Source organism: Symsagittifera roscoffensis, chromosome 1 (assembly GCF_963678635.1).
Source record: "Symsagittifera roscoffensis chromosome 1, txSymRosc1.1, whole genome shotgun sequence".
Classification (NCBI taxonomy): Eukaryota; Metazoa; Xenacoelomorpha; order Acoela; family Convolutidae; genus Symsagittifera; species Symsagittifera roscoffensis.
In genome coordinates, this window is record NC_087062.1 from 41,395,931 (window position 1) to 41,422,796 (window position 26,866).

General features: G+C 33.8%; 1 protein-coding gene across 2 annotated transcripts in view; it reads left to right on the plus strand.

Moving 5' to 3' along the window:
* LOC134856736 (uncharacterized) overlaps positions 1–26,866 on the plus strand; it is a 31,263-nt gene that overhangs the window by 4,071 nt on the left and 326 nt on the right. The window lies entirely within an intron of this gene.

The window sequence follows — 26,866 nt, forward strand, 5'->3', positions numbered from 1 at the left end:
TAGTAATATTCATTTAATTCATACTTACCTGTTAGTCGTCGGGGAAAAAACCGTGGGGGAAGATGTCGTGAATTAGTTCTGAAGTTGTTAGTAGTTTAGCTAAGATGCGGATGATATTTTTAGTCTGAAGCAGTGGCCAAAGCAATTGAAGTGCCTTAATAGTGGTTAGTTCTTCAGTGCCAACTGCAAACTCATAAGGTGTGTTTTGGATTAGATTATATAATTTGTGATTGAATTTAGTGTTGTGGATGAATTCTAAAATTGGGATTTCTATAGGTTGTACAAACTCGTGCGGGATAAGGAAGGGTCGGGATTCTTCGGCGTTGAAGGTCTTGGTGATGGGACAGAAGATGTACATTTGGGTTATGGGGTCATAATTACGAAGAATACCATGGAGGTTAGTGTCTTTAATACAATATGTGAAATTTAGGAAAAATGGTGAAGTGTATTTGGAATTAATGAATTGAAAACGATGGTGTGGTTGTCTAGAGGGTGTGTGTAGATCAAAGTGATTTTGGATGAAGCGATAATAACTATATGTGTGGGTTTGTTTAGTGCGCAACATAATATCGTGTGAGCAGTGTAAATCTCTTTCGTGTGGTGCAAGGAAATGAAAGGTTAGTGAAAATATTTGGAAGCGTTCTTTGAAACTTTCGTATGCTTGTGTGTCTGTTAGTGCTTCTGAAATAATGTGATCAAACTTTCGGTCGATGATGTTTAGTGTGAATATATATGGTGTCTTGATGAAAAATTTCTCGGTAATTTGTGGATTAGCGAAGCGATCGTCGTCTAAGAATTGATCTTGGTTAGCTCTGATGATGTTGTGATCATAGTATTCGAGTGTATATTCGTTAGCTCTAGGTGCAGTGTGTGTTTTTAGTGATTTTTTATATCCAATGTAAGTAAATTGTCTAGCGGTTAGTGGTGTAGTGAGTCGATATAGCATGTCCGTATTTCGCTCTATATCGATGTGAGTGTTAGATAAAGGTAAGCAAAGAGGGTTAGTAAAATGATAATATGAGGTCCAAGAGAGAGTGGGCATTAAAACGTATTCATCTACAAAGTTGCGTGTTTCGTTAGTGTCGTGGGGGGTGTTTAAGGTGTATTGTGGGAATGAGGGTAAGGTGATGGCTAAAAATTCTTTTGTGTTAGTATGCTTGGGGTGGTTGATGTATTCACGGGCTGTTCCTGGTTTTGCTGGGAAAGGATGGTTGGGGAACTTTCTTTTAAAAGTGCGGTAAGCTCTATTAGTGTTGTGTGAAGATTCAGTTGATGTGGATGATGGTGCTAATGATTCAGTATAATTTGAAGAGGGTGTAGGGGTAGGGGGATTGGATGAATTTATAGTGGAGGAGATTTGGTTTATGGTTGGGGTATTAAGGTGGTAGGGTTGTTGTTGTAGGGTAATAAAATTATCTAGCTCTGGGGAGATTCGGGGGGTGTCTGGAGAATGAGATGATTGGTCAGAATGGTATGAGGAGTAGGTTGGGGTAACTTGGGAAGCATAAGAGGGTGTGGGAGTGATTGGGTCAGGGTTATTGGATAATATGGGTTGAAAAGGGGGTTGAGAAAAATTAGAAGAGTTATGAAAATTATTGGATGGGGATGGTTCGGAGTCGGCAAATTCATCGGGGGTTTCAATATTCGGGTTATTGAGTTGTGAGATGGAATATAAAACTGAGATGTGTGAATTAGTATCGGAATTCATACCTGATGTTACATTACTAGATGGAAAATCGGGTGGCGGAAAAGCAAAAAGTGGTATTATTGGGATTGGAGAGGTAAGATTGGTTGGGTGGGAATTTGATCGGTGTAGTGATCCAAGTTGGCGGCTCATCGTGGGCTAAAAAAATGATTATTTTGAGACTGAAAAGCGGTGGTATGGGGTTGTTCAATAATTTGTTCATAAGTATTATCATCTTGTGACTGGTGTGTTATTATATGTTGGATGGGACTTTGTGATGTGGTGAGTCGAAAATTTGGATTATGTGTGATGGCTAAATTTCGAAAATTTCGTGGGACTAGGGATAGTGGATGGTTATTTGGTAGGGGTGGTAATTGTGGTGCCGTTGGCGTAATGTCTACATTGTTATGTTCTTCGTCGTATGTATTTTGTCGTGTTGTTATTTTTGTGTTATATTCTTTTATTTGTGCGTCTAAAAGAATTTTGTTTATAGATGTAGAAAAGATTCCAAAAAATCCTGCAAAGAGTATGCGTGCTACACTTGCTTGTCGATTGACTTGTGTGTGTATAGCACATGTGTTGTAGATTCCTTTTAAAAGTGAGAAAAGAAATCCAATAAAGTTAAACATTGCGTATAAAATAGTCAATTTTTCTAAGATGTAGTAGGGCCATCCTAGAAAATCGAGGATCTCATTTTTGAGTGTAACAAAGCTAAAAATGTTAATTGGTGATATATCTTGGGGACGGTATTTTTCACCGTTTAGATATATATAATCTTTAATGTCTTTAAAATATCCGCTATAGTCTTGCGTGTAGATATCGGCAAATCCTGCGGTTTCTGCAAGTTTGCGTAAATTTTGGTCTATTGATTGTCTTTGTATAGTGTCCATTTGTGTTAATAATTCTTGGAATTGTTGTGTTCTAATGTGATGTTGAATATCTGATTTTGAATAGATTCCTATTGATTGTAAGTCTATATTTGGGTTTCGAGCAATAGCGCGAATGCTTTCTGGTGAAAATTTTTTGAGTGATTGCATTAATGTGGGATATGGAGTGAGAAGATAATATTTATTTTCATCAGGGTTTAGTTGTACTACATTGTGGCTGTTTTCTGATCCACATGGGACTGCGGTATCCCAGAAATAGGTTCTTCGTGAAAGTGTATCCACGAAATGTACTTTATTCTTATAAAAGATAGGGATTCTTTTATAACATCGTTTATCTTCAAAAACGTATAGTGGTGATACTTTTTTAGTACAAGTATAAAACCATAAGATGTTTCCTTCATAGTCTAAAAAATTTGATCTATTTCCAGATAATAAGTATCCTGCATAGGGTATTTTTAATACTGCTAGTGCAAGTGATTGTAATATTTGTGTTCGTTCTAATTCGCATAGGTGGTGTAGTGTTTCTAATTCGGAGAGTGACATTTCTTGAAAAATTCGGCTAATTGTATAATCTAGTTTCATATCTAAATGAATATCATAGTGGATATTACCGAAATATGTAGTATTCATTAGTGATAATTCTTGTAAGCGTGTGCTTCTGGTGTCATGGGGTTTTAGATGTCCACCAGGTTGTCCGTTGCTTTTTTCAAAATTAACTGGTATATAGGATGTTCCTTCGTTTAGAGGATGACCTGTGGCATATGGGTCGATTTTTACTTTTCCAGTGGTCATGTCGAATCCTTTTTCGTATTCAACTAATATTTCAGAATATTGTGTTCTGTGAAGTGGATTCCTGTATTTACATGCAAGTTCTGTTTCTTGATATATTTGGAAACGTGTCAATTTGTTTTCTATATTGTCTATGTTTCTAAAATTAGAACTTAGTTTTCGTGATGGATGGACTTGTTCATATGGAATTGATTGTATAAAATATTTTTCGTGAAATTTTATCATACGAGCGTGTATTTTTGCTACTTGAAATGTTGTACATGTATCTTCGGGGAACCAAACAATTGTTGCTTGTGTTCTCGTTGTAGGGTCGCAATAACCTTGATCATTTTTACAAGGTAATCGGATTCCTTGATAGATCATTGTATTATCTGATAAATCTCGTGTTAGTTGTATTTTTTCGAGTTGTATTTTCCAATCAAAAAACATTATTTCTTGGTATCCTTTATTTTTTGTGTCTGCTTTGCAGTTTGATGGGTCATTTATACCAATGTGTGGTATCCAATGTTTATCGTGTAGGTCATAGGTTAATCGTCCGTGTGCGCCGTTATACGGGTATTTTTCGTCTAGTTTTATATGTCCTTGGTGTCTTTCAAGTTGTGATTGATGTACAGAGTCTGGAAAAACTTGAAAATTAACTAACTTTCTAGCGGAGTTTTTATTTTGTGTGATGTTTAGTCTGAGTAATTCATTTTTACAATCGTCGGGATTGAGATGTAAAAGACGTTCTATATTACTTTGATAGAATGATTCATGGTCAAGTCGGTTTTTGTTTCCGTTCGAGACTTGTGAACAATGTACTTTCTTTTCGGAAAATGTTGCTGTGAATTTATAACCTGTAACTGTTGTTGCTCGGGCTTTTGAATAGAGTGTTGCTATTACATCTGTGGTTTCTATAGCTTGTGGTTCTGTTTCACATTGTGATACTTGATTTATTGCATATTTATGTAGTGTTTTTTGTTCATTTTCTTCACAATCGTAATGTGTTACTAGTAAATCTTGTGGTCCTGTACGAGGGGAAGGGTTTATGTTTTGATTTGAGATTACTAGAAAAAGGAGTTGGAGAAAAATTAATAATTTTAGAATATACATGTGTATGATAATCCTGAGTATGGATTATAAAATGTAATGTAGCCAATTGTGTTTTTGGTATATCTGTCGTATTTGTATATTACTTCAGTAGTTATAAACGGTGGTGGTAGTGATTGAGCTGTTATGTTAGGTGGATTTAATGGGTAGGGATGTTGGGTAATATTATTTAATTTAACTGTGATTTCAAACTTTAATTGTAAACTGTTTTGTTGGAGTATTTGAATATTGTGATCACGGATATCGTTGTGAATATCTTGGCGATATTGTAATCTATTAAGTGCCCAGTTATGAAGGCGGTTACTTTCTTGATGTTGTCCAAATAGTGGTGGAGGTGCTGTAAATGTATTCCAATCTAATCTTAAAGGAATATTTATTGATGATTGTTCTCGATATCTGGCGTCGAGATTATTTGGAAAATTTAAGTTAAAAGGTGGTGGTGAAATCTGGCTTATTGATGGTGTTGATGGTAGTGATAATGTTTCTGGTAGTGATGAGGATGTTGTTGTATCCGTAGAAATATCTATGGGGTCATTGACTAAATTTGGTTCACCTTGTGTAAATGAATGTGTAGTCCAATATGGGAATCGTGATGTTTGGTTTGTGGGGTTGAAAGGATTTTCACGTATTTGTTCAGATGTTGGTGTTGAACCTAAGTAATCTGATGGTAGGCTTGAGGTGCTACGTTGTGAAAGAAGCGTAGGGGTTTCTGGTAATATACCAATGGGGTTTTCTGGAGTGTTTTGTGGTGGGGATTGAGGTATATCAAAATGAACTCGGGGAGTTTGAAAATTTCTGTTTCGTCGAGGATGTATAATTTGTCTATTTATTTCGACTGTATTTTGGTTTTGACTAGAATTTTTTATTCTACTTAGTTCTTGTGGTAGTGTTGGATATAGGTTATATGTTGGTTCGCTTAAAGGTGCTTGTCGTTGAACTGGTTCTAGTGGTTCTGATAAACGAGCATGTCGTTCTTCAAAAGTGTATGGATTGTCTTGAAAAGAAATTCGTGTAGATGTTTGAGGATTTTGAGTAGTTGAAGGTGGTGTTTGGTTATCTTGGGATGATGTCGGTGAAGACTGATTCTGTGACTGTTGGGTAGCAATTTTTGATGGTTTTTTGAATTATTACTTTAGTGAGAAATTTTGTGTTTATTATAATATTCTTCCAAAAAAAGAATTAGAAGGACTGTTGCTAGGGCAAATGTGAGGATTGCTTTCTTTATACATTTACAGATGGTCAAAATGAGGGATGATAAGAATGCTATGAAAATTACAAACAATAAAAAAATATCGGTTCTACTGAAAATTGTTCGTATCATTTAGACAAGTTGTATAAATCGTACCTGTGGATATAATCAAGGGTTTTGGAAAGTTGGAGGAATAGTTCGAGAATAGTGTAGAAAATTAAAAAAATGTTACAAAAAATGATTAGGATTATTAGAAAAGATTCAAGTATATCAAAAAGAAATATTATAAAGGTTTCAAGTATTGTAAAAAAATGTTTAAGATTTATGAGTATTTGAGTAACTGATTGAGAGAAGAGCATTTAAGAAATGATCTCTTGGTCGAATATTTTTTGCTGTTTGAGGCGATTTTCTAGTGTGGTCGGATTATTTATTAGTTTTTTGACAAGTGGGTTGAGTTCTGTAAAAAATTGTTGGGGGCAATTTTCATGGTGACTGGGAGGTCGTCTTTTTCTTTATTTTTGTTTGTCAAATGATCCGGGGTATGGTGAGATTTTTATACTTTAGGCTAATTAAAATGTTCATTTTGTTACTTTAGGCTAAGTTAACAAATTTGCTTTGGGGGTATTCGTGGTCTGAGTTGGGGAAATATTGTTGATCTTTGGTTTATTAGATAAGGGAGGGGTACGGTATTATGGTGATATTTATTTTAGTTGTCAAGTTGGAGTGGTTTGCTTATTTTTGACCTGGAGGTCGTAAAGTTATAGTTATAGATGTGCCTGGAGTTCTATATGATTCGTCTAATTGGTCTTAGTTTGAGTTAGAGAAAGTGACGGATTGGATGAATCCAATTGGTCTATTTTGAACTAGAATTATTACGTACTTGTCAGCATGTTATTTTGAAAAATGTAAATGAAAAATGTTTCGGAGGTTTCAAGATTGTGAAGCAAATGTTAAAATTACTTTTGAAATTCTACTTTCTTTAAAATTTTAGATTGGGGGATGAATATTTTATAGTTTTTACGTGGTTGATTTCGGAGTCTTGTTGTTTTTCTATTTTCTGATTTGTCGATTTGTTCTTGGGGTATTATTTGTTCGGTCATTTTTCTATTTTTTCTTTGTTTTGGGGATTCTTTATGGTTTTGTGTATTGTTTTTGGTGGTGGTTGGTTTTGTGTGTTGATTTTCGGTGGGGTTATCATTTTGTTCTGTGTTTTTCAGATGTGGTTCATTTTGAATGATTTTTAATCCTGTGAAAGAATATAATTGAGTTAATTCGCGGAGTGCGTATTCTTTTGGGTAATAAGGTAATAGGTTGTTTCGATGTTGAACGATTTCTTTTTTGTTTGAGTCGGTAATTTTATATGTGACATCAGTGGGTTTTGCAATTATTTGGTATGGTCCTTTTCGAAGGGGTTGTAATTTTTTAGAAATTCCTTTTTGAGTATTAAATTTAGGTATTAAAACAAATGTTCCAATTTTTAAATCGGAGGCTGGTGTAAAACGTGAATTGATTTGTTCATTAATGTTTTGTCTTTGTAATAACTTTTTTGTTATTTTTTGATAAATTTCATTGTGTTTTTTATCTCTATTCAGAATCCATTCGGTGTGTGTACCGGAGGCTAGTTTAAGAATTTGTGGGTGATGAAAATGATCTTCATCGTGTGTATGTAAAGGTAGGTTATAACAAATTGAGTCTTTATTTGGTTGACAATAACCTTGTGCGTTTTTATGAGAATTTGCTGTAAACATTATTGGTTTGCGTGGCTTTTGGTTAAAAACCATTTCGTATGGTGACATTCCTAAAGTTGTCGTAATTTGTGAATTATACGCTAAGGGAAATAATTTTACATCTGCTGACCATTCGGTATATTTTGTATCATTTCCGTTGATGATACATCTAAGATATTCTTGTAATGAACGGTTCATACCTTCGACTAAGCCGTTTGTCCAAGGTGCATGAGATGTACGTGGTTTGTGTTTAATGTTATATAAATGACATAGTGTGATAATTTCATTATTTATGAATTCTGTACCGTTGTCTGTAACTAAAATTTCTGGTATGCCGAATTTTGCTATCCAGTGTTCATAGAGTGTTGTGTAAGCGTAATAAGCGTTACAATGTGGTACTGGGTTAAGTGCTACATAATGTGTAAATGCGTCAACAATTACCATAATGTAGGAGTTTCCTTCTGATGAGGGTGAAATTGGTCCTTTAGTATCAAATGAGATACGATGATTAAAGTACAAACTTTGTCCTTTAAAATCTTGTTTTTGTGCTATTTGTTTTTGATTTGGGTAAGGTTTATTTAGTTGACATACTATACAGTCATTGCATAGTACTTTTATCCAAATTGGTGCATTTGGGAAATAAAAGTTTTGTATAAAATTTGAATATGTTTTCTCTGATCCAGAGTGTCCTTTAATATTTTGTGTATGTGAAATATTAAAAGCTATAAGAATCATACTTAAAGGGAGACATGGAACTAAAGATTCATTCAGGTTATACTCTAAAAGGTCTGTATTTTCGTTAATTGTTGTGTTGTTAAATTTGCGAAAGTATCGGAGGAGTGTTTTGTTTCCTAGAATGGTTGAATCTGCCTTGACAGGTTTAGTTTTATATTTGTGCCATGATTTTAGTTGTCTAATTATCGGGTCAAGATTTTGATATTGTTTCAGTGTTGAAATTGTAATTGTTTCTGTTGGGGGGAGAAAAATGTTTTCGATTTCTAATTTAGATAAGGGTATTGTGTCAAGTGGGTCGTGAAGGTCAAAAACTTGATTTATTGTGTATTTTGAATCATTTGTTTGTGGTCCTGATAAATTTATTTTATCAGTTAAATCTTCTTTTTCAATTAGTGGAAAATGGTCTTTCTTAGGCGGGTGTTGTTTTGTTCGTTTTTGTTGGGTGTTATTTTTTATCCATTGAGAATATGGGATTGGTTTGAAAGTTGATGTTCCAAGTAAATCAACTTCATAATGATTATTTTGACAATCTAAATAAAGTGGGAAATGTTGTAAACTATTTATTTGTGATTGTTCAATATCAGTTTTTACTGCATATTTGCATTCCAATCGGGGTGATGTTTCGTTTTCTGCAAGATAGAATTTTATGTTTTTGGGTATTTCAACTGTTGTTTTTCGTGTAAGTAATTCAGGTGGTGTATTTCGACTTAAGGTGTCTGGTAATGCAAGATTTTTTCCTGCAGTCCAAACTATATGTAAGTTTGGAAACTTCATTAGAATTAGTTGAAATCTGTAAACTCGGTGGTTTGGGTTAGATTTTTGTGTAAAGAGAAAGATGATTGGTTTATGGTCTGTGAATAGAACTGTTGGATGTTTTGATCCAAGTATCAGAAATTCATATTCTGTCAGTGTATATATTATGGCTGTACATTCTCTCATTAGAGTTGAGAGTCGTAGCTCTGCTTGAGTGAATAATCGAGAATTTGCTGATATGAGGTTCATTTTATTTGTACCATTATGTGATTGTAATAGTGCTGCACCGATGCCAAAGTTCGAAGCATCGCACATTGCATAAAATGGTTGATTTGAATCTGGAATTGTGTTTGAAATTTGTTCAGTTAAAAGTTTCTTTATTTCTTCAAATCGTGTTTGATGTTCTATGTTCCATTCAAAGTTATTTTGTTGTCTAAGGATGTTATAAAATGGTCGTAGATATAATTGCATTTTATAAACATATTTACTTAAAAAGTTTAACATTCCAAGAAATTCTTGGATTTTCTTTTTATTTGTTGGTGGTTGAAGTTTTTGAATAGCGTCAATGCGTGATTTCAATGGAGTGATTGTTTTTCTTTCTATATTATGTCCTAAGAATTTAACTCTTGTCAAAAAGAAGTGTGATTTATCGGGGGCGGCCTTCAGATTTTCGTTCTGAAGTATTTGGTGATATTTTTCTAAAACATTGAACATTTCGTCTTTTGTTTGTGATTGCATAAAAACATCGTCTAAATAGGTGATTGCGTTTTTCTTGAGTATTAGTGGTCTAAAAATTTTGCTCATAAAAGCTGAAAATGCTGCTGGTCCTATGGATATTCCATAGAATAAGCGGTTGAATTCATATTGTTGGTTTCCGATAACAAATTGTGTTAAACGTCGTGATTGTTCATCTAGTGGCATTTGATTGTATGCACTATTCATATCGGCGGTTGTAAAGTATTTGCCGTTTATTTTTGTTAAAATAACTTGTATTGGTTCAATGGGCCAATTACATTTTGATTCATCTATAAGTGAATTGAGGTATCTAGCATCGAGAACGATTTTTAATGATTCTCCTTTAGCTAGAATGATAACGGGGTTGATAAATGTGTTCCCTTTTGGTTGTTCTTCTTTATTAACTGGTGATATAATGTTGTATTGTTCTAAAATATCGAGTAATCTGTTCATTTTATCATGTAAGTGAATTGGTACTTTACTTGCTCTCTGTTTTTTGAAAACTGCGTCTGGTTTTAACGGGAGATGTAGTGATGAACTGATTTTTCCAACATCGAATTTTGATGTTGCATAGACTGATGAATATTTAATTAGCTGTTTGGCTAACTTTTCAAATTCGTCTTGTGTTATTTGTGAATGTTGGAAATTAAACATTGTTAAAAATTTCTGTTGGTCCTCTGTGTAGTTACTTATGTTGAATGTAGGTTTGAAATATGGAGTTTTTGTGAAATAATCCGTATTTCTGTTTTCGTTACTTATTATATTATTTATAGATAATTCTTCATTAAGAATTGTAGATTGGCAAATATCTAGTAATTGGAGTATATTATTTACGCGATAGGCTTTTTCGTGTATTGGTGATATTGTAGCGTTGGTTTCGCAGTATCCTAAAAGTCCTAAAGGTAATGTTACTTGGTAAGGTGTGTTGTTATAGACATGTAAAGAAATGATATCGGAATTCGAATTTTTCAAATATTTTATGGATGAGATTGTGATTTTGAAAAATTTATGAATAGGTTTGAATTCAAATTCTGACATATAAAATTTTTGTTTGTTTTGTTCTTTATCATATTGGTGAACTTGTTTGATTGAAAAATTATAGATATTTCCTGATAGTGGTTTTAGGTGTTTTCTTTGTTTGTTAAATATCGGGTAGAATTTTGAAAAGAATGGTGGTTGTTTATTTAATCTTTGAAAAAATGTTAAGGACGTTTCTTTTGTTTTTGTATATTTATCTTTGATTAATATTTTACTATTTAGTATGTTAATTGTTGGTATATACTTCGAAATAAATGGTATTCCAATGATATTATATTTAATGTCAGTGATATGGAATATTTGTTTAAATGGCTTATTTAAAATTTTGCTTTGTTCTATTGTTCTGGTGGGGAGGAGAAATAATTGGATTTTTCCGTAGTTTATCAATGTTGATCCTTGTGCTGTTGCTAACTTACTGGAGGTTTCAAGAGGTGTTAGCTTTGGGTGTAAGGTTTTTATTTCATTCCATGTGGGGATGTTTATTATGTTTGATTCTGCTCCTGAATCAATTAAAAAATCTATTTCAAGGTCTGGTGGTTGAAATTCTTTATTTCTTGGGCTTTCTAAGAGAAATGGTATTGTCCAAATTTTTTCTTTGGGTTGTTCTTTTTGTATATTTTGATAAATGTGGTTTGTATTCAAGCATTTTGTTTTGGTATTTTTATTGGTTTGATTTGTAGTGTTAATCTCATTTGTTTCTTGCGTCGTTGGTGTGGAATTTATGGGTGTAGTGTAATAGTTTTGAAGAAATTCTGATTGATTTTCATATATGTGTGATGAAAAGGGTTGTTCATATATGACAGATTCATAGTCATTTTCGACTTTGATCATATTGATAGAAAGAGTGTTTTCAGTATCACTTTCTGAATCTGATGATGTACAGTTTATTTGATTGAGTTGTAACGTATCAGTTACTGTGTCATCAATACCTGGAGGGTCTGATGTTGTTTCTGGGTTAGATTGTACTTGATTGATTTGTCTTTGATGTTTAGGTGTACTACTTCTGTGGCGATTATTAGAATTATTATAGTTATTATTATTCCGGTGTGGTGATTGGGAATAATTTCTATAACGATTATTATAACTTGAGTGTCGATTCTGTGAATTATTTCGCGATCTGTTTTGGTAATTATTGTTTGGTCTGTTATAGTTCGATCTATTATATGAGTTATTCCTTGATTGATTGTTCGGGTAACTCTGGTTTCGGTTGTTTGAATAACTTCTATTTCGATTATAGGAGTAGTTTCTATTCCTATTGTATGATGAATTTCGTGATTGGTTGTTTGGATAGTAGTTATTTCTTGATTGGGAATTAGATCTAGAAACAAATCGTTGTGTATTTGAATTTGATCTGGAGTAGTTATTTCGACTATTTGGTCTATTGTAGTGATTTTGTGATGAATTATTCGTGTTTCTTCGTTCTGGTGATCTTCCTCTATAACTTGAGTTATATGGTGATTGATTTCTTGTATAATTTGTATTGTTCGGGAGTGGTTTTCCTGAACTGTTGTTGCTGTAAACTGTTTTGTTCGGTAGATTTTGATCTTTTTTCATGTATTGATAGAATGATTTATTTGGTTCTTTATATTTTTGAGGTTTATTTTGATTGTCTTGCTGTTTTTGTCTACATTCGGAAATACTATGTCCGTATCGTCGGCAATAATTACACCATTTTTTGAAAGATGGTTTGCCTTTAAAGTTTGGGTTCTTTTCGTAAATATTGAGTATTTCAGTGATTTTTTCAACGAGGTCTGTCTCTGATTCCTGTATATTATTAATATTAGTGGGAGTCGTTTCAATTTTGTTAACGTATTGTAATTTCAGATTTTCCGTTTCTTCTAGTTTCATCGTGATTTCTGCTTGTTCTAATTTGTCAACTAGTTTTCGAAAATCTAAATCGGGTTCTCGAATTGAAGAAGGGTGGGATGCTCTCTTTTTTATTGCTATTTTCCTTAATTGTGGTGTTAAGGTCATCATTAAGATTTCTGTCATCTTTGTGTTTTTATAGTCATGTGTATTTAATGAATATGCTTTTCGAACTAGTGTTTCGATTCGTACTGCTATTTGCTTGATGGTTTCGTTTGGTAATCTGCGTATTTCATTACATAAAACTCTTTGTTGTTGTTTGTTTCTTTCGGAGTCAAACATTTTTGAAAATTCCTGTGTAAACCTTTTCCAGTTTGATTTTATTTCTAGAGGTAGTACTGAAAACCATTTTTGGGCTGCGCCATCTAAGGTTGTTTGTATTAACGCTGTGCGTCGATGTATCCAGTTTTGATGTAGTGGCGTATTAATTGGTTCAGGTCCAATATTTAAAATCAGGTTTGCTGTTACTGCATTTAAATAATCTTCTACAGAGTATTCAGGGTCTGTTCCTGTGAAAACCATTAAAGGTTTGTTTGATGTTATTGATGATCCACCCATAAGGTATGGATTCATTGTCATTTGTAATGATTCTGCTGCATTTGGCATTTGAGAAAAATTTGAAAGTTGGTTTCTTGTTATTTCATGTTGTTGGAGATAATATGGGAGTGGTATTTCATTTTGCATTTGTGATGCTTGATACGAGTGTGCAGTCATTGGATTTTGTTGTTGAATTGGTTGAAAAGATTGTGTATTAATTAAATTTTGTTGTTGAATTGGTTGTTGATGTTGTGCATCTATTGGTTGTGGAGAAAAATTTCTATGATTTGTACGTGTTCTCTGTATTCCTTGTCTACGATATTCTTGAGTATTTGGTGCAAATATATCTGGTTGTAAGAAATCATCATCTGAGGATAAATAATCCATTTGATAAGATGTCTGTTTTTTATTTTTATTTTGTTGAAAAAATGGGTAATTTTCACTGTGATCCTGTGGAGGATTTGTTTGGAAATTTATTGAATTAGGTTGGGTCATTGGGTTATCCCAATTTCGAGATCTTGTATATTGGTTAAAATTTCTTTGTGGTTGGTTATATGTTTTTGATGGATGTGTATAATTATAATTATGGTCTGCAAAGTTGTTTCTAGTGAATGTTTTGTGTGTTTTTGATGGTATTGTCATGGGTCTGTATGTTTGGTAATCCATATGTGAATATTTAGGGGCAACCGAAGGTTTAACGGTTGATTGTAAGGTTACCTGTGTTTGTGAAGGATTTGTATTTCTTGGTGTTGTTAAATTTGGGCGTATTGGTGAAATACTTTGTTGTGTAGTTGTTGTGTGTACAATTTCTTCATTTATGAAGTGTGATGGTGTCTGGATATCTTGTTGAGTAAGATTCCTAGTTCCATTGAGGTTTTCATTGTGTATAACTGTAGAGTTTAAACTATTATTTTGTGTATCGGGCAAAAATGTATTATAGTTTAATGGTGTTGCATCAATGGTTAATGGTATTACTTTTACATAATCTCTTATGTAAGATATCGTACTTATTGCTTGACTTGAGATTGATTGTGGGAAGCTTATAAATGCGGGATGAGACCATTCGGGGTCCCAAACATAATCTGATTGTTCTGTGATAGCGGTATCATCGTTCGAGTTTTGGGGTCTAAAATTTTTTCTTGCTTGTGCAATTAAATCAATATTGTGTGTGAAATAATCTATTATGAACCATGCCAAAATTTTTTGTAGATCGTGTTTTGTATGTTGTGAAACGTCGTCTTTCGTGAAATTTTCTTTAATGATGTTTAAATAACTAGAGAGTAGTGTGATTTCATGTCGTACTCTTAAATGTTTAGATGTTTCTGTCGGTGAGACATTTGTTATTGGGATTTCGTTTTCTAATATCGAAATATAACTATATATTATTGCGAAAACTTCATTGGTGAATATGGAGTTTGCTCTTTGTGAGTTATGATATTGGATGCTTTTTATATATTCTGAAAAAACTTTTGAAAATTCTAAATCAAGATCGTCTGTTTGAATTGTATATTTTCTATTATTATGGTTTGGTGAGGTGAATTCTATGGAGTAGATTCCATACTGTTGTGTTATGTTGCATATATCTTTTAAGTAGTGGTCTATGATTTGTCTTTTGATTTTTATATCGGGGAACTCTGTTTTACATGGACTGATTCCGGGTTCAAATAAATTTACGAGTAAATTTTGACAAAATATGTGTTGTCCTCTATCAGTATCTGCATCTACTATAAAAGGAAAGATTTCATCATCATCTGGAGTTTCTTCACCTGGAGTGTGCGTTGAGCTCATTTTTTCGTTCGATGACTGTTAATATGTAATTATTAATGTGTCGAATTGGTTGATTCCAATTGTATAAATGTACTGGTTTGTGTTTGTACTGCTTTTTTATTCTTCTTTTTCCTCTTTGTGATGAATTTGAAGTTGTCTCTGAGTCAGAGAAATATAATTGATCGTGAATTGGGCAATTTTTATCTATTGATTCTTTTAGTTTGTAAAGTTCGTCTAAACTGTTGGTTTCTGATTCTGAAAATGCGTTTCGATTTTTTGAAAATCTTTTTCGTGTTATTTGTCTTTGTTTAGTTATTATTTTTCTCTTTAGTGTTTGTCGTTTTGTTCGAATGTATCCAACTGTTTGTGTATGAGGTGTGATTACAAGGTCGTATTTTTTGTTGTCTATTTCACAATTGTGTAAAACGATTGTTTGTTTATTTCCTAGGTTTTTAAATGACATAAGGTTTAGAATGACGGATGCAAAGGGTTGTTAAATGATTTCTATTTTCCTAAACTGTTAGTTCTTACGATTTTTTGGTTAGCTTAACCTGGGTCTGTTTGTTCAGGGTTGGAGAGAAAAGTATATCGATTCCGAAGAATGATTTTTTACTTTCTCGTGGCTAGTATAAGTTAAGGTGTTAACTTACTTAATCTTACTTAGGGGTAGTGATTGTGTTCAAGGGTTGGAGAATAGTAAATCGATCCACAAGGTTCAGGTATAATTAGAACGCGAGTAGTTCGTTAGATACTATTTAAACTTACTAAGTCTAAGATTTATCCTGGGTCTGGTAAGAGGGGGGGTCAAGTGAAGGATGAATAACCGAAGTTCTTCACTGTTTATCCTAATTTGAATGATTAGTTTTGTTTAAAAATTTCTATTAGTCTTAGGTCTTTAGAAAGGGTTGGGTAGTGAATCGACGTTTGAGGTCGTTAGACACTAATTAAGTGGGTGGGGGAGAACAAAGTTGTTCTGTTTGATCCAAGGATAAGCCTTGATGATCAAATTTGAAATTTAATTAAGTAGAAAATGATTTAAGATCCAAGGATAAGCCTTGATGATCTGGTTTTAAAATTAAGTGAATTTAAGTTTTAATAAATTTTTAAATGTGTGTAAAGGAAAGATTTAGTGTTTTGATGATATTAGTGGGTTTATGATTGCTGTTATGTTTTAGGTGATGGAGCTGGAACAACAGGATGATTTATGATTATTAACCATTTATTGTCATGCTACTAATTTTTATTTTTTATTTTTCAATAAATATTTTTCAAACATATTTTGTATATTACTGCAGAGTTTTAGGAAAACGATCTTAGATCTTTTTATCAATCGTTATTGTATATTAATAATTTTGTTTAGCGCCTAAAATGATTTTGAAGATTAACTTCAAGGTTTATGTTTGCAAATGAAAATCTAAATTCATTGCCAGTAATATTCTAAATATAAAAGTTTGTTCTGGTTTTTGCCTAACTATCATATAGCTATATGGCAAGTTTCTACTTTGTCGTATGTCGTCTCTGGTTCGAGGTCTTCTTCCAATTCCGGGTAGTTCTGTTATGGTTCGGAATATTGGCTCTGATCTATTGAGTCGTAGAGACATTTCGATTAAATTATTGTCGTATAACATTTTGTAAATGTTTTTGTCTAATTTCTAATCTATTTTGGTTAATTAAGGTTAAGCTATTAAGGTCTTGTTCGAGACTTATGGTCGCACCAGATAATTATGGTTAAGCTATTAAGGTCTTGTTCGAGACTTATGGTCGCACCAGATGAGTTAGGACCGAGTTGGCTAACTCATAGAGTAATTTCGGATAGGGTACACCGTCTGCTCGTCACGCTATCTTATTTTCGGCCGGATAGATTCGTGCAACTTCTTAGTCTAATACCGATCCTAATCTTACTCTTATACTATCTAGTCTCAGGTTGTTTAACTAGTCTCTGCTAGGCTCAATAGATCTAGGGTATACTGGTTTATTGCGGCTGCTGAAGTGCTCGGGAGAGTCCAACTAATTTCTAAGTTAAATTCAAATCTCTCTGGTGCTGAAGTTACAAGTAACTTCAGCACTTACAAATAAGTGGGTTGTTAGTTAGATGGATCATGATTGGTTAATATTAAATACTTTACATTGGTAAAATATCTAAATTATCCAATCATAAAATGTAGTTTAGATCAGGTTCCACCCATCCGGGTTTTACAGAGTTTTTTAGAATAGTTCTTCTGCAATTCGAAGGATGGATGATGGAAGTTGGTGTTTGGCGAACATCTTATTTCTTCTGTTTCCTTTTTGTTAAAGAAGTTCCAGGAAGCTGGAGTTAGAGACATAAGACGTTGTGTCTTCTAGTGACAACGACTAAGTCTTCGCAACAAACTCAAATCTGATTTCAGAATGGTTGGCTATGTCAGGTTTTTCTGTTCTGCGTGGAGAACTTCTTTTGTGTCTGGTCTAGTTTGGGAATGGCGTGGAGATTGTGCGTGGAGGGGATGCCTGGTTACTCGGATCTGTACGTATACTTGAACATCGAGGTGGTCATTGGTCTAGTTCAATGAAGTCCTTTTCTGCGAAGTCAAGTCGTACTCTAAATCCTTTGAGTTGTGATTGTGAGTGGCATATCGATTGTGGTTGGTCATTCTCTCTCGAGTGTAGTGGGGTCGTTTTGTCTTTAGATGTTCGTCCTTGGTGTTGTATTCTGATCTATGTATTGCATAATGTAATTTACATTTTATAAAACATTTATTAGTTTAATATTTTTTTTAAATTATGATTTTAGTTAGTTGTTTTCACAAAAGCTTTTTGTTTTAGTTCGGTTATTTTGAAGAGTTACTCACACTTGAGTAGCTCTTATTAAAAATAGTGGTGTGGTCACAAAGCGTGGATGTAGCGCGGTGGGTTAGGCCGGCTATAGAGCATGCTCAGGACGTCCTTCCTGGTGGGTTAGGCCAGGAGTGGGAGTATGATTTCATGCGGTTTTTATGAGGGGTCCTATTATGTGACAACGTTTTATGTTGGGTTTGTTGTGGTTTTTCTTATGTCTTGTTGGTTATGTCCTTTTTCCAAAAATCAAATTGTTCGTGGTATGGGTTTGTCTTTCGACTTTTTTGTGTTTTATTATTTCTTTCTTAGACTTTATAATAGTCTTCAAAAGAATAAATTATCCAGTTTTAAACTGGGTTAATCCGGTTTGGGTACCGTTGGTTTCCTTTTCTTAGTCATGCTGTTATTCTATGATTTGTGGTTTTTAGTAAGCTGCGTTGGTTAGTTTTGTTTAGTATATGATTCCTTTCCAACCGGGTTAAAGGAAAGTTTGAAACATGTTATTATATGTTAGAGTTGTTGAGTGTGAAAACTTGAAACTGAAATTCATTATTTTAAACAATTCTTCGAGGGCGAGCTGTGCGAGTGTGGATAGAATTTCTGTGCGAATGAAAGAAAATATCAAAAGGTTAGTACTGCAATTGCATTTTATTAATTTACTGCATAGAATTTGGAAATTTACTGCTAGTTATGGGGGAATTTTAAGTTACAAATTTTCATCATAATTAAATTTACTGCTTGTGGGGAAAATTTTAGAAATGAATTTATTGCATTGGTATTAAATTTATAAATCTATAAGTGTAAGAGATTAATAGAATTTTTGAAATCTGTTTGATGAAATTTGCGATTTTTATTTGTCTTTTGTGGTTTTTGTAGGTGATCGTCGGATGAAGGCTAAAAATCTAAAGAAAACATGAATAAAGTATGGTGAGTTTTTTAATATTTTAATTAGTTAGTAATATTCATTTAATTCATACTTACCTGTTAGTCGTCGGAGAAAAAACCGTGGGGGAAGATGTCGTGAATTAGTTCTGAAGTTGTTAGTAGTTTAGCTAAGATGCGGATGATATTTTTAGTCTGAAGCAGTGGCCAAAGCAATTGAAGTGCCTTAATAGTGGTTAGTTCTTCAGTGCCAACTGCAAACTCATAAGGTGTGTTTTGGATTAGATTATATAATTTGTGATTGAATTTAGTGTTGTGGATGAATTCTAAAATTGGGATTTCTATAGGTTGTACAAACTCGTGCGGGATAAGGAAGGGTCGGGATTCTTCGGCGTTGAAGGTCTTGGTGATGGGACAGAAGATGTACATTTGGGTTATGGGGTCATAATTACGAAGAATACCATGGAGGTTAGTGTCTTTAATACAATATGTGAAATTTAGGAAAAATGGTGAAGTGTATTTGGAATTAATGAATTGAAAACGATGGTGTGGTTATCTAGAGGGTGTGTGTAGATCAAAGTGATTTTGGATGAAGCGATAATAACTATATGTGTGGGTTTGTTTAGTGCGCAACATAATATCGTGTGAGCAGTGTAAATCTCTTTCGTGTGGTGCAAGGAAATGAAAGGTTAGTGAAAATATTTGGAAGCGTTCTTTGAAACTTTCGTATGCTTGTGTGTCTGTTAGTGCTTCTGAAATAATGTGATCAAACTTTCGGTCGAAGATGTTTAGTGTGAATATATATGGTGTCTTGATGAAAAATTTCTCGGTAATTTGTGGATTAGCGAAGCGATCGTCGTCTAAGAATTGATCTTGGTTAGCTCTGATGATGTTGTGATCATAGTATTCGAGTGTATATTCGTTAGCTCTAGGTGCAGTGTGTGTTTTTAGTGATTTTTTATATCCAATGTAAGTAAATTGTCTAGCGGTTAGTGGTGTAGTGAGTCGATATAGCATGTCCGTATTTCGCTCTATATCGATGTGAGTGTTAGATAAAGGTAAGCAAAGAGGGTTAGTAAAATGATAATATGAGGTCCAAGAGAGAGTGGGCATTAAAACGTATTCATCTACAAAGTTGCGTGTTTCGTTAGTGTCGTGGGGGGTGTTTAAGGTGTATTGTGGGAATGAGGGTAAGGTGATGGCTAAAAATTCTTTTGTGTTAGTATGCTTGGGGTGGTTGATGTATTCACGGGCTGTTCCTGGTTTTGCTGGGAAAGGATGGTTGGGGAACTTTCTTTTAAAAGTGCGGTAAGCTCTATTAGTGTTTTGTGAAGATTCAGTTGATGTGGATGATGGTGCTAATGATTCAGTATAATTTGAAGAGGGTGTAGGGGTAGGGGGATTGGATGAATTTATAGTGGAGGAGATTTGGTTTATGGTTGGGGTATTAAGGTGGTAGGGTTGTTGTTGTAGGGTAATAAAATTATCTAGCTCTGGGGAGATTCGGGGGGTGTCTGGAGAATGAGATGATTGGTCAGAATGGTATGAGGAGTAGGTTGGGGTAACTTGGGAAGCATAAGAGGGTGTGGGAGTGATTGGGTCAGGGTTATTGGATAATATGGGTTGAAAAGGGGGTTGAGAAAAATTCGAAGAGTTATGAAAATTATTGGATGGGGATGGTTCGGAGTCGGCAAATTCATCGGGGGTTTCAATATTCGGGTTATTGAGTTGTGAGATGGAATATAAAACTGAGATGTGTGAATTAGTATCGGAATTCATACCTGATGTTACATTACTAGATGGAAAATCGGGTGGCGGAAAAGCAAAAAGTGGTATTATTGGGATTGGAGAGGTAAGATTGGTTGGGTGGGAATTTGATCGGTGTAGTGATTCAAGTTGGCGGCTCATCGTGGGCTAAAAAAATGATTATTTTGAGACTGAAAAGCGGTGGTATGGGGTTGTTCAATAATTTGTTCATAAGTATTATCATCTTGTGACTGGTGTGTTATTATATGTTGGATGGGACTTTGTGATGTGGTGAGTCGAAAATTTGGATTATGTGTGATGGCTAAATTTCGAAAATTTCGTGGGACTAGGGATAGTGGATGGTTATTTGGTAGGGGTGGTAATTGTGGTGCCGTTGGCGTAATGTCTACATTGTTATGTTCTTCGTCGTATGTATTTTGTCGTGTTGTTATTTTTGTGTTATATTCTTTTATTTGTGCGTCTAAAAGAATTTTGTTTATAGATGTAGAAAAGATTCCAAAAAATCCTGCAAAGAGTATGCGTGCTACACTTGCTTGTCGATTGACTTGTGTGTGTATAGCACATGTGTTGTAGATTCCTTTTAAAAGTGAGAAAAGAAATCCAATAAAGTTAAACATTGCGTATAAAATAGTCAATTTTTCTAAGATGTAGTAGGGCCATCCTAGAAAATCGAGGATCTCATTTTTGAGTGTAACAAAGCTAAAAATGTTAATTGGTGATATATCTTGGGGACGGTATTTTTCACCGTTTAGATATATATAATCTTTAATGTCTTTAAAATATCCGCTATAGTCTTGCGTGTAGATATCGGCAAATCCTGCGGTTTCTGCAAGTTTGCGTAAATTTTGGTCTATTGATTGTCTTTGTATAGTGTCCATTTGTGTTAATAATTCTTGGAATTGTTGTGTTCTAATGTGATGTTGAATATCTGATTTTGAATAGATTCCTATTGATTGTAAGTCTATATTTGGGTTTCGAGCAATAGCGCGAATGCTTTCTGGTGAAAATTTTTTGAGTGATTGCATTAATGTGGGATATGGAGTGAGAAGATAATATTTATTTTCATCAGGGTTTAGTTGTACTACATTGTGGCTGTTTTCTGATCCACATGGGACTGCGGTATCCCAGAAATAGGTTCTTCGTGAAAGTGTATCCACGAAATGTACTTTATTCTTATAAAAGATAGGGATTCTTTTATAACATCGTTTATCTTCAAAAACGTATAGTGGTGATACTTTTTTAGTACAAGTATAAAACCATAAGATGTTTCCTTCATAGTCTAAAAAATTTGATCTATTTCCAGATAATAAGTATCCTGCATAGGGTATTTTTAATACTGCTAGTGCAAGTGATTGTAATATTTGTGTTCGTTCTAATTCGCATAGGTGGTGTAGTGTTTCTAATTCGGAGAGTGACATTTCTTGAAAAATTCGGCTAATTGTATAATCTAGTTTCATATCTAAATGAATATCATAGTGGATATTACCGAAATATGTAGTATTCATTAGTGATAATTCTTGTAAGCGTGTGCTTCTGGTGTCATGGGGTTTTAGATGTCCACCAGGTTGTCCGTTGCTTTTTTCAAAATTAACTGGTATATAGGATGTTCCTTCGTTTAGAGGATGACCTGTGGCATATGGGTCGATTTTTACTTTTCCAGTGGTCATGTCGAATCCTTTTTCGTATTCAACTAATATTTCAGAATATTGTGTTCTGTGAAGTGGATTCCTGTATTTACATGCAAGTTCTGTTTCTTGATATATTTGGAAACGTGTCAATTTGTTTTCTATATTGTCTATGTTTCTAAAATTAGAACTTAGTTTTCGTGATGGATGGACTTGTTCATATGGAATTGATTGTATAAAATATTTTTCGTGAAATTTTATCATACGAGCGTGTATTTTTGCTACTTGAAATGTTGTACATGTATCTTCGGGGAACCAAACAATTGTTGCTTGTGTTCTCGTTGTAGGGTCGCAATAACCTTGATCATTTTTACAAGGTAATCGGATTCCTTGATAGATCATTGTATTATCTGATAAATCTCGTGTTAGTTGTATTTTTTCGAGTTGTATTTTCCAATCAAAAAACATTATTTCTTGGTATCCTTTATTTTTTGTGTCTGCTTTGCAGTTTGATGGGTCATTTATACCAATGTGTGGTATCCAATGTTTATCGTGTAGGTCATAGGTTAATCGTCCGTGTGCGCCGTTATACGGGTATTTTTCGTCTAGTTTTATATGTCCTTGGTGTCTTTCAAGTTGTGATTGATGTACAGAGTCTGGAAAAACTTGAAAATTAACTAACTTTCTAGCGGAGTTTTTATTTTGTGTGATGTTTAGTCTGAGTAATTCATTTTTACAATCGTCGGGATTGAGATGTAAAAGACGTTCTATATTACTTTGATAGAATGATTCATGGTCAAGTCGGTTTTTGTTTCCGTTCGAGACTTGTGAACAATGTACTTTCTTTTCGGAAAATGTTGCTGTGAATTTATAACCTGTAACTGTTGTTGCTCGGGCTTTTGAATAGAGTGTTGCTATTACATCTGTGGTTTCTATAGCTTGTGGTTCTGTTTCACATTGTGATACTTGATTTATTGCATATTTATGTAGTGTTTTTTGTTCATTTTCTTCACAATCGTAATGTGTTACTAGTAAATCTTGTGGTCCTGTACGAGGGGAAGGGTTTATGTTTTGATTTGAGATTACTAGAAAAAGGAGTTGGAGAAAAATTAATAATTTTAGAATATACATGTGTATGATAATCCTGAGTATGGATTATAAAATGTAATGTAGCCAATTGTGTTTTTGGTATATCTGTCGTATTTGTATATTACTTCAGTAGTTATAAACGGTGGTGGTAGTGATTGAGCTGTTATGTTAGGTGGATTTAATGGGTAGGGATGTTGGGTAATATTATTTAATTTAACTGTGATTTCAAACTTTAATTGTAAACTGTTTTGTTGGAGTATTTGAATATTGTGATCACGGATATCGTTGTGAATATCTTGGCGATATTGTAATCTATTAAGTGCCCAGTTATGAAGGCGGTTACTTTCTTGATGTTGTCCAAATAGTGGTGGAGGTGCTGTAAATGTATTCCAATCTAATCTTAAAGGAATATTTATTGATGATTGTTCTCGATATCTGGCGTCGAGATTATTTGGAAAATTTAAGTTAAAAGGTGGTGGTGAAATCTGGCTTATTGATGGTGTTGATGGTAGTGATAATGTTTCTGGTAGTGATGAGGATGTTGTTGTATCCGTAGAAATATCTATGGGGTCATTGACTAAATTTGGTTCACCTTGTGTAAATGAATGTGTAGTCCAATATGGGAATCGTGATGTTTGGTTTGTGGGGTTGAAAGGATTTTCACGTATTTGTTCAGATGTTGGTGTTGAACCTAAGTAATCTGATGGTAGGCTTGAGGTGCTACGTTGTGAAAGAAGCGTAGGGGTTTCTGGTAATATACCAATGGGGTTTTCTGGAGTGTTTTGTGGTGGGGATTGAGGTATATCAAAATGAACTCGGGGAGTTTGAAAATTTCTGTTTCGTCGAGGATGTATAATTTGTCTATTTATTTCGACTGTATTTTGGTTTTGACTAGAATTTTTTATTCTACTTAGTTCTTGTGGTAGTGTTGGATATAGGTTATATGTTGGTTCGCTTAAAGGTGCTTGTCGTTGAACTGGTTCTAGTGGTTCTGATAAACGAGCATGTCGTTCTTCAAAAGTGTATGGATTGTCTTGAAAAGAAATTCGTGTAGATGTTTGAGGATTTTGAGTAGTTGAAGGTGGTGTTTGGTTATCTTGGGATGATGTCGGTGAAGACTGATTCTGTGACTGTTGGGTAGCAATTTTTGATGGTTTTTTGAATTATTACTTTAGTGAGAAATTTTGTGTTTATTATAATATTCTTCCAAAAAAAGAATTAGAAGGACTGTTGCTAGGGCAAATGTGAGGATTGCTTTCTTTATACATTTACAGATGGTCAAAATGAGGGATGATAAGAATGCTATGAAAATTACAAACAATAAAAAAATATCGGTTCTACTGAAAATTGTTCGTATCATTTAGACAAGTTGTATAAATCGTACCTGTGGATATAATCAAGGGTTTTGGAAAGTTGGAGGAATAGTTCGAGAATAGTGTAGAAAATTAAAAAAATGTTACAAAAAATGATTAGGATTATTAGAAAAGATTCAAGTATATCAAAAAGAAATATTATGTAATCATTATATTATCCAATCATAAAATGTAGTTTAGATCAGGTTCCACAGCACGCGAAAAGATTAGAGGCGAAATTCCTGATGCTGGAATATCTGATATATATGATGCGGAGCTCGGAATGATAAATATAGTTATATAAGAACACAAAAGTGCCGAAAACGAATAGGATAAAGCTCAATGATTTCATGCAGTGAGAAACCATATCGATCAAAAATATTCCTTCTCTTAAATTTTTTTAATTTAAAAAGTTTAAAGCCCAATCAATTTTACTCAAATATTTACAGATGAATTTTTCATTTGAACTATAGGCGATTATCAGGGGCGGATTTAGGGGGGCGGGGGTGGTCGGACGCGTTTCTCCCAGGGATTTGACCTACTCACCAACGAGAGAGAAAATCCTAGATCCGCCCCTGGCGATTATGTTTTTAAGGAGGTACGGAAAAATTGTTTAAAAAATGTCAGTTTCGTTGAAAGCACAAATTAATTGTCCCAAATATATATGTCAAATTGGCTGATTACGTACCCCCTTACAAAAATCTATACCCCTTTCTCTTACATAAAATTGGGATCAAGTTAACATCTTCCCCCCAAATAGACCAAGTTAAGATCCTCTACCCCTGCGCTTAATTTAAATTAAATTTGCTAAGTGCTGCATGTAAAAACCTCGATTCTGATTGGCTGAAAATTCCCAACTTAGAACCAAGTTAACATCCTCCCCCCTAAACGTGTTTAGGGGGGAGGATGTTAACTTGGTCCTAAAATTGATTACAAGTGAATTATTTAGTTTTCCAAAATTCGGAAAGGAAGCGTGGAAATCTCTAAGAAAGTGAATTTCGCCCATTAGAATGCCCATTTTTCATATACACAAATCAAGTGTTCGCATTCTTTCATCGTTTGGAAATGCTTTTTGACGACGTTAAGCTGAAAATTGTTCTCTGGCTGTGGGGGCCTCATATAAAGTCTTTGATTTTCATCTGAGCGAAGCAAGAAAGTTTTAACCACAATTTGACATTCTACCGATTTTAAAGCTTTCTCTTTGATTCAAATTAATGCATATTTTCATCTGAGCTATGCAAAAGTGTTTTATTTAACCAAGAGTTTTATCTTGATCAAAAGCATTTCAACTAAAATTCAGTTCTCTGTTTTTGTTCCGACTTTTGAAACGAAAGTTACGGAATAGTTGTGCTCGGGGTGGATTTTTCTTCTTCAGACAAATTTCGACTTTTTAACTAGCCATTTTTGACAGAATGTTTTTATATCATTCAAAAAGTTTTGTTCTTTTGAGCTTAAATGTGAAAAGATACTTGGCAAATGGCAATCTTTAAGCCCACTAACTTTACGAAAAATGATCAATAGGTAAAATATTTTTTCACAATTAAGCTTAAAACAACAATACATTTTGAATGATATAAACAAAATTCCGTCAAAAATGGCTAGTTAAAAAGCCGAACTTGTCTGAAGAAAAAAAACCCACCCCGAGAACAATTATTCCGTTACTTTCGTTTTGAAAGTCGGAACAATAACAAAAAATATTGCTCACAAAAAAATGCAAAAAATGGGTTTGGATCTGGTGTAATCTTTAGCAGCCAAACTTGTCAGAACAAAGACCTTCTATGGGGGAACGTAGAAATTGCATCGCAGGTTACCGAACCCAAAAGACAACAAGACTGCTCGTATCATAGCGAAGCCCTCAATGTTTCGACTGCCTTTTAAGGTTTATGGAGCAGTAATAACATAAAAAAATTAATTGTAATAAAACAAAAATGAAAATTTTTTTTCTCTAAAATTTGAATTTTTTATGAAATTCATCCCCCCACACGCCATATAAAGTACAAAAATATAGATTTCGCTCCTTGTAACGAATCAATTATGGCAAATAAGCTTCTTTCAACCAATTTGGAACGATTTCTAAGACGGATTAACTCTCCGCTTACGCGTTATTAGCGCGAAATATATCGCGCGTTAATTGTCCCAAATTGGCCAAAAGGGCAATCTTTAAACCCTCATAACTTTACGAAAAATGATCACAGGTGAAATATCTTTTCAAATTTGAGCTCATGACAACAATACCTTTCGAATGATATAAAAAAATTCCGTCAAAAATGGGTAGTTAAAAAGTCGAAATTTGTCTGAAGAAAAAAAAAACCCACCCGAGCACAAATATTCCGTTACTTTCGTATCGAAAGTCGGAACAAAAAGAGTTTTAATCAGCTGGAGATATAGGCAGGAGCGGATTAAGGGAAAGCTCGGAAAATCATTTTGGTCGACCTAAAAAAAATGTTTTCAAGAAATTCTTAATTCTTATGCGCGACAATGATTTTCCATAAAATATCACATTCACAAGATATCAATAACTAAAATAAGTAGTGTCGCTCA